The sequence below is a fragment of the Ailuropoda melanoleuca genome, chromosome 4 (genome assembly GCF_002007445.2).
Source record: "Ailuropoda melanoleuca isolate Jingjing chromosome 4, ASM200744v2, whole genome shotgun sequence".
In the NCBI taxonomy this organism is placed as follows: Eukaryota; Metazoa; Chordata; class Mammalia; order Carnivora; family Ursidae; genus Ailuropoda; species Ailuropoda melanoleuca.
The window spans coordinates 2,742,697-2,755,863 of NC_048221.1; the positions used below are offsets into that span (position 1 = coordinate 2,742,697).

At 49.5% G+C, this 13,167-nt stretch overlaps 1 protein-coding gene across 9 annotated transcripts in view; it reads right to left on the reverse strand.

Moving 5' to 3' along the window:
• ZFR2 (zinc finger RNA binding protein 2) overlaps positions 1-13,167 on the reverse strand; it is a 44,175-nt gene that overhangs the window by 30,510 nt on the left and 498 nt on the right. The window contains exon 2 of one of the 9 annotated variants that reach the window (XM_034657516.1): positions 6,384-6,489. The exons of 7 other annotated variants lie outside the window; for them this stretch is intronic. The gene's annotated coding sequence lies outside the window, so the exon portion shown is untranslated. Of the gene's footprint in view, positions 1-6,383; positions 6,493-13,167 lie in introns of all 9 variants that reach the window. One more of the 9 variants, XM_034657517.1, reaches the window with a different exon arrangement.

Sequence of the window (13,167 nt, forward strand, 5' to 3'; positions counted from 1 at the left end):
CAAGCCGCAGTTGCTTCAGCTGCACAGAGACTATTAATAGAAACGTCTTTGTGTTGTCTTGAAAATAAAAAAAAATAAAAAAAAAAAAAAAGCAGATCAAGCAGGTGGTTGGCTGGCTCTCTGAATCCCTTGGTATTAAGACTTCATTACAAAAATACTCCGAGCATAGAACATAACGTGTGCATGCCGCTGAGCTGTCATAAGCCTCCGTATTCTGCCGTATTCGCATCAGAACTTCTTTAAATAATGAAAACTGAATCTTCCCCCCATCAGATCCCCTTCCTTCTCCCCCTGGGGTTGGCCGTGATTTTTATACTTCGACTATACAGGAAGGAGTCTTCATGCCGCACAGTGGTGTCTTTCAGTGTCACCTTGCGTGTAAAGCTATGTCCTTATTACACATCTTGCCCAGCAACCTGTTTCTCCACTCCCGACACCCCCAGGCTGCCGGAAGGTACTGGCTCCATACAAATACTTGTGGCTCCTTCATTTTTAACTGTTATATCCCACGGTGCTCTTCACTTGGCTAGAGGACCCCCTGACCTGGCCCCACATTTTATTTCTGTTGAAAGATTTTATTTACTTAAGAGAGAGAGAGAAAGAGTGAGACAGAGCAGAGAGGGAGAAGCAGGCCTTCCGCTGAGCAGAGAGCCCAATGTGGGGCTCGATCCCAGGACCCCAGGATCACGATCTGAGCCAAAGGCAGATGCTTCACCAACTGAGCCACCCAGGCCCCTGGCCCCACATTTTAGAGCCGCGCCGTCCAATATGGCAGCACTGGCCACATGTGGCCCCTACACACTTACAATGTGGCTCGGGTGGTTGAGGAACGGAATTCAACACTTAGTTTCATTTTAATCAATTTAGGTTTCTTGGTGGAAGGCAGAGAGAGAGAAATTTCCATCATCACATTAAGTCCTATGGGGCAGTGCCGCATGAGAAGGTCCCACCCATCACACACACACACACACACCCATTTACTGAGAAACACACAAGCGTCTCAGCACCCTCCCGCTCTCGTGACTAACCCTGTTCAGGCCCTGGGGAGACCCTTCTCCCTACCTCTTGCTCTAGAACATGAAAGCAAAATATGGTCTCCACTCACACACAATAGATGATCCAGCCTTGGGCTGGGGCAGGGGGTGGGGAGTCCGTGCTTCTTGGGGACAGAGTCTCCAGGTGGGGGAGATGGAACGTTCTGGAGACAGAGGGTGGGGGTGGCTGCAGGACGGGGTGAGTGTGCTTCACGCCGCGGTGCTGTGCGCTTAGAGACGGTTCAATGGTACATTTTATGTCGTATCTATGTCACTACAATAAAATGAAATCTCATTACTACTACCGTTACTCCCCACCCCCCATATATTTTGTCTTCATGTTTAACAGACATTTTTTAGTATTTTAAGAAACTTTTTAGAAAGACGCAATTATGTTGATTTTTCCATGTTTTACATTTATTCAGCATTTTTTTTATTACTCAACATTTTTTATGAAAATATATCTGCTTTGTACACTTCAGCTGTAACTGCGTTTTAAGGTTGGATCTTTTAGCTCAGCCTTTCTCAACTGAGGTTCCAGCAGAAATGAAGGCCTCATGCCCCCAGGCGACTGTGTAGGTAAGAATTCATGTCCTTCTGAGGATCGTGGAAGGGCGCTAGCTGTGACCTGTCCCTAAGGGGACTCGGGCTCTCCGACCATCTCCTCTGTCCCGCAGCTCTGAGATGGAACCCTGATCAGGAAAGGGGCTGTGTTGGTTGGCTCGGGCTGCCATTACAAAGTCCCACTGACCGGTGGCTTCAACAACAGACTGTACTGAACAGGCCAGAAGTTCCAGATTAAGGAGGTGGCAGGGCCAGTTCCTTCCGAAGCATCTCTCCTGCGTGTGTAGACACCATCTTCTCCCGTATCCTCACGGAGTCATCCCTCTAAGTGTGTCTGTGTCCCCATCTCCTCTTACAGGGATGCCAGTCATATTGGATTAGGGCCCACCTCTGTGACCACATTTTAACTTAATCACCTCTTTAAAGACCTCGTCTCTTGGGGCGCCTGGGTGGCACAGTCGTTAAGCGTCTGCCTTCGGCTCAGGGCGTGATCCCGGCGTTGTGGGATCGAGCCCCACATCAGGCTCCTCCGCTGGGAGCCTGCTTCTTCCTCTCCCACTCCCCCTGCTTGTGTTCCCTCTCTCACTGGCTGTCTCTATCTCTGTCGAATAAATAAATAAATAAAATCTTTAAAAAAAAAAAAAGTTGGGGCCTAATCCTCTGCCCTGGAGGGTGGTTAGATTTAGTAATTCACTTCTAACTAATGGAATGTGGCAGAAGTTCTGCCCTGTGATTGGTGTCAGAGGCTGGGTCATGACAAGTCCAGCTTCCACACCCGACCCTCTGTGGGGGAAGCCAGTAGCTAGCAGTGCTGGGAAAGGCCCATGTGATGGATCCAAGGCCCCTTGCAAACAGCCAGCCCCAAACGGCCCACTGTGGGAGGGAACATCCAGGAAGCACAGCCGACCACCCCAGTCAAGCCTTCAGATGATGCCGCCCCAGCCAGCGTCTCGTCGGCAACCTCAGAAAGACCGTGAGCCTAGAGCCCAGCCAAGCCACGCCCATGTTCCTGACCTGCAGAAACCGTGAAGATCAGTATTTGGGTTTGAAACCACAGCACTGGGGATGATTTCTGACTCACCAGTACGTATACATAATGAAAACGTCTACCGAGAGGAAGGCAGGTGAATGAATTGCGATCCATTCAAGTGAGTGAGTCATCAGCCTTTGGAGGCGCACGATGAAAGTACAAATGGACTGCACACCGTACATCTAAATACTTTAACATCGTAAATCGAGCTGGCAAAAAGTTAAATACGGTAGGTTTTAGCTTACCTACCTTGGCCAGTAAACCTTTCGAACAACAACAGCAACAACAGAAAGAGGCTAAGGCTTTTCTGGGTGGCAGAACATCGGAGGTGACCGAATTTATTGATTATCGTGCATGTCTGGGCATTCTGTTGATGGGCTAGTGCGGTTTGGAGGTCTTAGATAAAGTAACAAATCATTAATGATTACATATTCTGTAAAATTTATTTTTAAAGTTATATTAATTTTGTTTATATCATTTATATTATTTTGTTTCAGCATGAGTGGTGTTTGTGTAACCAAGATTTTCTTGTCATCTGAGTTTTGCTACTGTAATGACCTGAAGCAGCTGTCACAGATGGGCTGCCTTGTGTCCTCCCTCAGATTTACATGTGGAACTCCTAACCCCCAAGACCTCACTCAGAATGTGACTGTATTTGGAGACGAGGTCTTTTTTATTTTATTTTATTTTATTTTATTTTATTTTATTTTTTTATTTATTTATTTATTTATTTATTTATTTATTTATTTATTTATTTATTTATTTATAAGATTTTATTTTATTTATTTGACACAGAGAGATGGCCAGCGAGAGAGGGAACATAAGCTCCTCCTCATAGCGGAGGAGCCTGATGTGGGGCTCGATCCCACAACGCCAGGATCACGCCCTGAGCCGAAGGCAGACGCTTAACTGCTGTGCCACCCAGGCGCCCCTAGGCCCCAACTTTTGAAGGAAGGAGCATCGAAGAGTCCATGGGCATCTCTTTAAACCACCAAACACTATTTCCAATGCTGGTAAAGCAACACTGCAAGGTATCCTCCCCGAACATTCTACACACGCCTTCTTGCACTGGCTTCCTCTCGTGGCTTCCCTCCCAGCCTGGGTCCCACCCCACTGACCACAAACCAAGCACAGCCCACCGAATGGGGCGAGGATGGCTGCCTCAGACCCACCCTTGTGATCTCATGTAACTGTAATGACTTGCGACAGGCCCTGCCTCAGGCGGCATTGGGGGTTAGGGCCTCCTATGAATTGGGGGGGGGGCACAATTCAGCCTATAGCACCACCTTAGCATCCAAAACACGACAAATCTTGTGATTTATTCAAGACTTTCTAAAACAGGACATATCTTGGAGACTCCCCATTGCTAACTGCATAAACCCCAGCTTCTGCCTTACATCTGAGAGCCCCGAGCCCACCGTTTAGCCTCCTGCCACCCCCCCACCAATCCTCTGTCTCTCAGCACAGCACAGTTTCCCGGTCAGGCCCCTGTGCTTTCCTCCCATTTTAATGTCCATACCAGGCCCAGCCCCACCCACCAAAATCCCAGTCTCCCTTCCCTGCAAGTCCTCTTCTGATCTTGGGAGGTGGGGGAGGGCTCCTGCTAACTGTGGGCTGCTGGCATACCATTCTTTCTCCCTCAGGGCTCCACAAACACTTAAGACCGGGCCTTGCAGAGCAGTCAAGGGTAGTAAACCTGTGGGGACAATGATCAAAGTGGTGGCTGGAGCCCAGAAAGGGAACATGAGACCCACCTTATTCTGAGTAACTGCTCACGACACCGCGAAGGCACCTGTTGGTGTTTATGGTCTGCGAGGGTAGAGTGCTGCCTCGCTTTTAGTTAGCTGAGTGAGCTCTATAAGGATGTGGAGCGTGGGGTGCCCCTCAAACTCGGGGAGGGCATGTGTCGTGCATCTCACACCCACTCTCGAGAGAGAGACTTGGTGCAGCAGTGCCCAGGTGGAGAGAGAAAGGGAGAAACGGGAGGGTTTTAAGCAGCGTTTGCCAAGGGACAGCCACATCTGCCCACTGCCTGCTTTCGTACGGCCCGCAGCAAAGAATGGTTTTCCCATTTTCAAATGGCTGGAGAAAGTTAAAGTACTATTTTGTGACACGTGAAAATTATGTGACATTCACAGTTCAGAGTCAAAAACTAAAGCTTCATGGCACACGGCCACGCCCGCTTGTTTGTGCACTGTTTACGGCGGCCTCCACCCTAGAGTGGGGGAGCTCAGTAGCAGCAACAGACGCCATATGGCCTGGTGTTAGCGACCGAATGTTTGTCTCCCAGAATCCAATGTTGAAACCTTACCCCTCACTGTGACAGTGTAGGAGGTGGGGCCTTTGGGAGGGATTAGGATTAGATGGCATCAGAAGTTCTGAGCCCTCAGGAGTACGACTGATCACAGGGGAGACTGCTCCCCCACCCCGGCTGCCCCAGGCAAGGACACAGGGGGAAGCCAGCCGTCTGCAACCAGCCTCGGGGCTCTCACCAGAACCCAGCTCCGGCCACCCTCATCTCAAACACATGGCCTCTGGAACTGCGGGGGATACTTTCCTACTGTTTACAAAACACCTGGTCTGTGGTCCTTGGTTACAACAGCCTTAACTAAGTTATACACAAAGCTGCAAGTATTTCCTCCCTGGCCCTTTACTGAAAAGATTTGCTGATTCCTGGCTTAAAACAGCGACTGTTTATTTCGCTCGTGATTCTGTACGCTGGGCCGCATCGCACCAGAAGTCAGCGGCAGGCCGCTGCGCCTCTGGAAGGCAGCTGGCTATCACACAGACACCCCGGCGCCCTCCCTGTAGCATCTCGTCCTCCAGGGCCAGCCTTGGGTCCTTCATGTGGCAGTGTTCCCAAGGTGGAGGGGATGTGGGCAGAGGCTCCAGAGGCTAGAAGTCCAAGATCAAGGTGCCGGCAGATGCCATGTCTGGTGAGGGACTGGTTCGTGGACCACCATCTTCTTATGTGTCTTCACGTGCAGGATGGAGTGAGGGAGCTTTCTGGGGCCTCTCTCATAAGAGCACTCATCCCATCCGTGAGGGCTGCACCCTCACAACCTAAGCCCCTCCCAGAGGCCCCACTTCCCAGACCACCACATGGAGGACTAGGCTTCAGTTAGGATTTTGGGACGCACCGACTGTCAGTCTGTGGCAGCGTCACTTCCACTGCAGTCCTTTGGCAAGACAAGGCACAGGAAGCCCAGATTCAAGGGCTAGGGAAACGGACATTACTTCTAGATGGGAAAAGCTGCAAGGTCATGGCCGAAAGGGTGAGGACCTAAGGATGAAGGACAGGGACATTTTGGCAACCAATCTGCCACACGGAGGTTTTAGGTGTCGAGGGAGCCAAAACACTGCTCATGGCAAAGACTTCCCACAGGCATGGCCCACGTGGTTGCCAAAACCTAAGAAATCTGGCGTAGGGGTTCTTGCCCGGGGTGACTCTGCCCCTAGCGAACACCGGGTGATGCTGGGGACATCTGTGGTTGTCACAACTGGGGTGCTGCTCCACTCCCCACACTGCCCACCCCAGAGTGACCTGCCCCAATGTCACATGTGCTGTGCAAAAATGGGTGAGGATACCGCAGGTTTGGGGCTGGGGATTGAGCCTAGCGTTTGGGAGCAAAAGCAGCCAAGGGTGCAGCAGCAGCAGTTTCTCCCGCCCAGGCTCCCTACCACAGGTCCAGAGGGAGAACACCCCAACCCTTCTCAGGCTCCCCTACATGGGGGGGGGTCACTGGTCACCTCACCTTCTCTCAATTTCCAGTCAGGCGGAAGCGGAGTCCCTTGGACTCTTTGGAAATGGCAGTTTTGCCTGTAGTCACTCAGGCTTCACAGGCACCACGGTAAGGATCCCTGCTGGAACGGGGGAGCCAAAAACCAGTCGTTGAGGTTAAATGGTGAGTTTTATATGGCCCTGTGCACCATGGCACGTCTCCTTCTCTCGGGAAATGTGATCAATTCTCCTTGCAGTGGCACAGGCCTCTCCGCGCCCGCATTCAGGCACCTCCACGACATAAAATCCCACAGGCACGAGTGACACATTCCCTCCAAGCAAGATGGTAGAGAAGAGAGGCTGAGGAGGAGAGGTTCTGCACAAGGACGGAGCTCGAGTCACAGAGGTCTCAAGATTAGGAACTGGGAGGAGAGCCACAGCACAGTGGGATGGCTTCCAGTCCTGCTCTGCTCACTGGGGCCTTGAGAAAGTCACTTACTCTTTCCAACCCTCCATGTACTGGCCCGTAGAACAGGAAGCCAGCTCTTGAGAGGGCAGGACAATTCGACAGGAGCTCACGTGCTACAGCAGCTTGCACAGGCAGCGGCTTACAATGCGGTCCAGGGGTGCCAGATCTCCCGATTTTAAGCAAGGCTAGAAATCAGGGTTTTTGCGAAGTCTCCCCTAATTTATTTTTTTTTAAGTTTAATCTCTACACCCAACGTGGGGCTCGAACTCATGACCCCAAAATCAAGAGTCGCATGCTCCTCTGACTGAGCCAGCCAGGTGCCCCAAAGTCTCCCGATTTTTAAATGCTGGCAACCAATTCCAATAAAGCAAGCAACGAGCCTACCACACAGGCTGAAGAAGGCAGGTGTGCGAATCAAACGTGGTGTACAGGCTGCCAATTTCCAACCCCTGATGGATGAGGTTACAGGAATAACGAACCACAGATATGCTCTCGGTGAAGCCTCCCCTTAAGCCCACAGCCGAACCCCTGTGCTAATATAGTTGGAAGTCACCTGTTGTTCAAAGGAAGGGTGTGCCACTGTACCTCAAGGCTGAGGGCCACTGCCCCACAATGAGGACCCCGTGACAAGGACCTAGCTGGTGCCATCTGCCAGGAGGGAGAAGAGCTAAGGCTGGAAGCTGGCCATCTGTTAGCACAGGAAAAGCAGTATTTAAGCACGTCTATGGGAATGCGGATCCCAAAGTCCCAGCTGACATCCTTGTCTTTGGGTCAAGGCAATTATCTTCTAATAGTTTTTTGGTCTAAATGTTTGCTTCAGGGCTCCTGGGTGGCTAAGTCAGTTAAGCATCTGCCTTCGGCTCAGGTCATGATCCCAGGATCCCGGGATCGGGTCCCGCATTGGGCTCCCTGCTCAGCGGGGAGCCTGCTTCTCTCTCTCTCTCTGCCCACCACCCCCCTGCCACTTGTGCTCATGCTCTCTATCTCAAATAAATAAATAAAACCTTTAAAAAAAAATAAATGTTTGCTTCAGGGAAGCAGGGTTTTTTTGAGTATATCATCTAGATTTTAGAATGCAAGGTTGGCAAGACTCGTTGATAACCATTTTGCTCAGTCACCTGATTGACAGGGACGTGGAGGGCTGGAGATGGAAGGGACTTGGCCGATGAGGTCAGCTTCCCTGTCCAGCGAGCGCTCTCTCCTGTGGGACATGCTCTTGCTTGCTCCTACAAGGCCAACCATAAAAGAACACACGGACCCCGAGAGTAGCGCTCACTTCCGAAGGGTATGTCTGGGGAATCTACAGCAGGTAATGACATGTTCTGGGTCTGCTGTAGCCGTGAGAGGTCTCTGCTACACACCACTGTCAACGGGTCATATTCAGTGGGAACGTGCACACGCACAAAACCAAAAACATTTCGAGTCTGAGGGGAAAAATCAAGCGAAAAAAAGATTTTCCTGCAATCACAGTGCTGAGAAAATACACTCAGTATTATCCTTTTATATCCTGGACCCTTCCTCCAGAACACAGCTCTTCACCTACTCATTTACCTCCTCTTGTCCTGGCATAAACTAAGCCTGACTGAGAACTGCCGAGGATCAAGCAGCTGGAGCTCTCACGGCAAAGATCACCTTCGCCGCAGTGCTGGTGAGAGAAAACCCGGCTCCCGCACCCTGACCTCGGCACAGTTTTCCAGGCGCGTCTGTGACAATTCACAGGGCTGAGGAATATTCAGAGTTTAGATGGCATGCGGTGAACTACTTTACCCACTGCTGATATGGTCACTAAAGTCACTCATTGGGAAGGACATTTCCTTATCTGTTTGTCAATAAGATCATCCTACTTTCTGTGTACACACCTATGTAAACACCCAGTGATGATCTCACTTGGCACTTCGGTTCGTGAGGTTTTAATATTCAAAATACACATATGACATACATTCATACTCATAACAATTCTGATTTTTAAAAAATATTTTATTTTTTTAAAGTTTATTTAAGTAATCTCTACACTCAACATGGGGCTTGAACTCATGACCCTGAGTTCAAAACTCAAATGCCCTTCTGAATGAGCTAGTCATATGCCCGCAATTCTGATTTTTTTTAGCAGATTTTTTAAAATTATGTAAGTCTTATGTACCTTCTCCAAGTGAAATGCCCAGTTCAGATCCAGAAACTCCCAGAAAACACCCCAACGTACTGAAAACGGGTTTGATAAACTAAATCCTCGGGCTCTTGAGAAGATGACAGAGAATTTCATTCCCCAACTCCATCTGCAACCTTCTTTTAAACTGTAGTCAAGAGTCCCCAGCTCGAATCAGGGCTGGCCTGGCTCCTCAAGACAGAGGCACCGGGCTGCTCCACGTTCCTGAGGCAGGGATTTCTGAGGCTGGTGACAGCCATGTCTCAAGGCTCCAGGGCGAGCCGGATTCTGGGCTGGGCAGTGCAACTCTTCCATCCTTCAGCAAAGGAACACGGTCCCCAAATGGAGGGTGGCCACAAGGTTAGCCCACCAGGCAGATGCTTAAAAATGCTGTCTTGATGATATTATGCTGAGTAAGCCAAAGAGAAAGCATTCTTATGCGCCCTCCTAGAAGCAGTACAAGTGAAAGAACTTCCAACTGGGGTTATGATGGCCATGCCAGTCTACTGCTGTGAATCCAACTCATGAAAGGCCAATGTTTAAGGACTGGCGAGGTGCCATGTGTGTTTCCAGCCCTGATGCTTTCAGGGGCAGAGAAACCTCCGTCACGTCCACACTGGTCTAACACATGTATCTCTTGTGTTGACAGAGGGAGGGAGGACTAGACAGCCAATGTGAGGTTCTTATGAGCAACGACAACAGACATCCAGCTACTAACCCTGGATTCAACCAATGACATTCAAAATAAAAAAGAGCCACTGGTGGGGTGCCTGGGTCATGCAGTTGCTTAAAAGTCCCACTCTTGGTTTCGACTCAGGTTATAAACTCATGGGTCGTGAGACAGAGCCCTGTGTTGGGTTCCGCGCTCAGCTGGGAGTCTGCTTGCGATTCTCTCTTCCCTCTCCCCCTCTGTCCCGCCTCCCCCTTCTAATAAGTAAATCTTTAAAAAAAGGAAAGAGAGAGAGATTCTCAAAAGCTTATTAAAATAGAGCTTCTCCTTTTCTTTTTAAAAAGATTTTATTATTTGTCAGAGAGAGCGAGCATGCACAAGCAGAGGGAGCAGTAGGCAGAGGGAGAAGTAGGCTCCCGCTGAGCAAGGAGCCCGACGTGGGACTCAATCCTGACCCCAGGATCATGACCCCAGCCGAAGGCAGACACTTAACCCACTGAGCCACCCAGGTGCCCGAAAATAGCACTTCTCCTGATGGGAAATCAAGTATTACCCCCAAATCCAGCAGTTGTCTTATTTAGACTTAATAAGAACTAGAAGGCAAAGGTAGCCAGGTGTACTGTACAGGGGGAATTTTCACGAAACTGCTGAACTGAATGAAGAAGGAAGGAACTGTAACAGAGACGGCCAGCCTGTCCCGTTCCACTAGTGTGGACCTCCTGCATCAGGCTCCAATTTCTAGATGTTTCCATTACCAAAGTAATTTAAACACACACAGAACCCCCCCTGGAGTTCCTGAGCTGCTCTCACTGAAAATGGCACTTGGGACTAATAAAAAGCGTTGCCAAAGTCCATTTTCCTCATGGGATTAATCCTTCATTCTAGATATCTGCAGCACTATAATTCTAAAAAAGCCTTAGGAGATTTAAAAGACCACATAACATACAATAATTGAAACTCACCATACCAACAAGTAATTGTAAATTTTCTTATACATAGTTCAAGAGTGAATGTGCACCCAATTCTTACTGACCAACAATCCAAAAAGTTCAGATTCCAACCCTAATAATGGACGATATAAGGAATATTCCTAGGGGCTATGGTTATCAAGTTTAAAAGCCAAGAAAACCTACTCAAAATTCCTCTAAGAAAAAACAATTGTCTTCACTTTGGCAATCTGTGAAATGAGCTTTGTAAATACTGTTGTCCAAATGCTACCATAAAGTCAGTATGCATTCTCAAAATCTGTTATCTAATTAGTCTTCCCACGGCACGTCACATAAGAAATACATACTCTAAAAGCAGCGGAGGGTTCCAAGCAAAATTCATTTCCCCCAGAAGAAAATGTCTAGTTGAAGTCATTCAGAGAATGCAGATGATCTCTTTTCAAGGTTTTCTGAGACTGAAATTTATTTTACTATGATACCTATGTTTCAGTTTTGCTTAAATTTACTTTTTTTTTTAGAAGATTTTATTTTTGGGGCACCTGGGTGGCTCAGTCAGTTAGGCGTCTGCCTTCGCCTCAGGTCATGACCCCAGGGTCCTGGGATCAAGCCCCGCATCGGGCTCCCTGCTCAGCAGGGACCCTGCTTCTCCCTCTCCCTCTGCTGTTCTCCCTGCTTGTGCTCTCTCTCAAATAAATACATAAAATCTTTAAAAAAATTAAAAATAAAAATAAAAGATTTCATTTTTTAAGTAATCTTTACAACCAACGTGGGGCTCGAACTTATGACCCTGAGATCAAGAGTCCCACGCTCTGAGCCAGCCAGGCACCTCTACTCTTTTCTTAAGGAATAACACATGTTCTTGGGGACACTTCTAGAGCACAGACTAATTTGACATTTCATTCAGGGTAGTTTCACATCCTTAGTTACACTCGAGTTCATGTTATCACCTAAGTCATCAGAATACAGACAGCAGCTAGGCTGAAATGTGTAAGTACATTAATTCAAATAAACAACAGACGCATCTGCTGAAGCCCAGCAATTACCTATTTTAACAGTGTAAATATTCCATTTCTCCTCCAGAAGGTAACTTTTTAAAAAAGATTTTATTGATTTATTTGAGAGACAGCAATCGAGCAGAGGTAGGAACCGAGAGGGAGGAAGAGGAACAAGCAGACTGTGCTAAGTGAGGAGCCCCACTTGGGGCTCGATTCCAGGACCCTGATGGTGACCTGAGCTGAGAACAAGAGTCAACACTTAACTGACTGAGCTGCCCAGGCTCCCCTCCCCCAGAAGGTAATCTTAGTAGCGTAACATTCCAGTGATCTCCCACTCATGCCTGAAGAATGCACTGAGAAAGAAAAAGAAGAAGAGAAAGAAGTGCTTGAGAGCAGGCAGAGGGTGAAGCCCTTCCAAAAGCGCACACCTCTAACAGCCTTGGGACTAGTGGGGTCCTGCTTTTTTAACCACGGGCAGTAAGAATAGCACTGAGGGTGGTGGAAACAAAGAAGGATAAAACAAAAACACGGTGTTGCAGGAAACAGCAGGCCCCATCAGAAAATCCATTACTAGCCAAACACCCCACCTTAGAAGCCACTCCAAGTACAGAAAACAGGAGGAGCCCCTCTACTTTTCGCAACCCTTATTCCCAAACCCTGGTCTGTTTCCTTGTGAGCCCAGAGGAAAGAACATGGCAAAGGTCAGCCCTAACTTTCCACATATCTATTTTCAACTAGCTGAAACTGAAACGTGCAGCAAACACACTCGTGTCTCGGTTGTGCAGAGGGCAGTCTGCGTCCTTGTTTCCTCAGGGCCTGTGAGAAACTGGCCCGAGAGGTTCACCCAGACTACAGCTGGAAAAGGATGGGTTCAGGGAGGTGCCTCCCCGCCTAGGACTCGCTGTTGAGTGTCAGGCTGAAGGACGGAGATAGAAGAGATGCTCCAAGGAGAGGCCCTGGAGAACGGAGTGGGGGTATTTGTACACTGGGGATACAGCACACCCTATGTGTTTCTACCCGGAGATCCCTCCTTCCCTTGCCTGCTTCCTATCTCTGCCCCCAATTTCTTCTCTAGTCTCCTCCCCCACCCCGAAATAATGCGTGGGTCTCCGTTCTTTACACCCACCCCACAGAGTTTCAAAGTCTCAGGTTCCTCTAGCTCTCCTTACTATTTCCCCTCCCCTAGAAGCCCCTAGTGTCCACCCCCCTACTGGGTGTCAGGACCGCCCCCAAGTCTCCGCTTGGCCCCCGCAATCAGGCCTCAATCACCCCCGCCAACGTCTCTGAGTTCCCTCACCACCCCCACCCCCGTCAGGGGTCAGTACCCCCAGTCTCCACATCCCCCTGCCCAGCCAGGTCCCTCCCCCCGGGTCTGTCCCCCCTCCACTCCCCTCTCCTCCGCCAAGAATCTCCGTTCCACACCCTGCGCAATCAGGTCCCTTCCGGATCCGCCCTCCACCCCCCGCGGCCCTCAGGACCCTCCAGGACCTCCGTCTCTCCCCCACCCCCGCCCAGGGGTCCCCGCTCTCCGGCCCTCTGTGCCCCTCAGGGGCCGCCCTCCGGCCAAACTCCCTCCCCACTCAGGCTTCTGTGC